At 37.5% G+C, this 1692-nt stretch overlaps 1 protein-coding gene across 2 annotated transcripts in view; it reads left to right on the top strand.

Moving 5' to 3' along the window:
* LOC131887573 (protein TANC2-like) overlaps nucleotides 1–1692 on the top strand; it is a 72893-nt gene that overhangs the window by 7960 nt on the left and 63241 nt on the right. The window lies entirely within an intron of this gene.

The raw sequence follows: 1692 nt of genomic DNA, 5'->3' as shown, positions 1-1692 counted from the left end.
AACAGGGGAGACCTGGGATCGAACCCATGAACCCGAGTTCAACTCGGTCACGCGTTAGTCAACTGCGCTACAACCATGTCCCTTAAACATAATTAACGGTTTCAAAACAATTCGACTTGAAAAACCGCTGTTTCTTTGCTTCATAGCAAGATATTTATTTACCATTACAACCGGCGCAGAATAAGCTATGAGGCAGAGATGTGAGTAAACCTAAATTCTGATATGCACCAAACCTCTCATTAAATGACGAACCAAGCATTTCATTATTGGTCCAAGGCTGCGGCTTTCAAACAAACCTAGAAATCAATATGAGGAAATATCAATGGAGGAAAGCATATTATTTACTCTTACTGGCAGGATTACATTTAGCTATCTTTCATTTTTTTTCTGTGACAATCATGTACTAAAATGAAAACTGTGTTACTATTAAGCAATATAGATTTACCATTTGTACATGTTGATTTAGATCTTAATTAAGCTTTAACTTTAAAACTGAATTGTGAGAACATTTATTCATAACCTTAGAACATGATTGTCAACCCTGTAGCCAACTACAATTACATTATTGCAACCTTTTATCATAACATTACAAATATGAATATATTAGATGATGACATTTAGCAAACACCAAAAATGCGTTTTTTTCTCAATTCTAAGTTATGACCAATTTTATTGAAGGTTTCTATTTCCAGTAAAAAGGCGTTGTTAGGGCAAAAAGATAGGCAAACACAATTTTATACTCACGTAGGTCTATTATGATTGGCACAATTTCAAAGGAATAACTTAATTCGCACTTTGATGTCCTTTCACCAGTCTTTTCACTTTGGTGTTTACAAATTATTGAGGTTCTAATCTCCAAAGCACAATACGAAGAATAGTACATACAGTACATACGGATCTGTCAGGCCTGAGTAGCAATTGCGACCTGGACATGGTCCTTCAACACTGATTATTGAACACAATGGTCGCAAATGCACCTGAGAACTTGGGTTACTGATCATTCAACGTTCTTTATGACCGAATTTCCCGGCCAATGAAAGCTATAATTGTTGTTTCATCTAGTAGCGTGGATTGCCAAGTTGGCAAGCAACCTGTATGGCTTTCAAAAGTCAAACTTGACTCCAAGTCTAGTGGAGAACCGGGATAGTTGGAGCCTTCACCTCAACCACCCTGGCAACACCGTCCTGATGGACTTGGTCATCAATTTGTAAGCTGAGCAGCCCAAATAAACCGAACAAAGTTCATCATTTCCGGGGTAAAAGACACTCCAGCGGCAAAAAACAGTCAGGTCTTTCTTGGGGGCTGCACGACCTTTGAAATCTCCGAACACTATCACTTTTTACGCGAAATCCCCACTCACATTGATCGTAATTCGCACGCCATTAGTATGAGGAGTTTGTTGATCCATTGAAAAGTCGGCCTCTCGGTGTTTTGGAGGGAAACATTTGATAAAGAGTATTCCGTCCGCTTTAGCCTAGCTGTACCTGCTCCAACCAATGAAAAAAACACAAAACTTTCGCAAAAAACAGATTCGCTTTTGAGAAACATTTTATTTCAAGTATTTACAATGGAGTTTACTGAAAACTTACTTTAAGTGGATTGAGAAAGAATGAAACAACTGAAAGCATTCGAATGTCGGAATCGTATGGAAATATTATTCACAAAAGAAAATTCATTTGAATCTAAAATACA

Source organism: Tigriopus californicus, chromosome 1, assembly GCF_007210705.1.
Source record: "Tigriopus californicus strain San Diego chromosome 1, Tcal_SD_v2.1, whole genome shotgun sequence".
In the NCBI taxonomy this organism is placed as follows: domain Eukaryota; kingdom Metazoa; phylum Arthropoda; class Copepoda; order Harpacticoida; family Harpacticidae; genus Tigriopus; species Tigriopus californicus.
The sequence above is the reverse complement of the archived record's forward strand: the minus strand, read 5'-3'. Positions and strand labels throughout refer to the sequence as shown.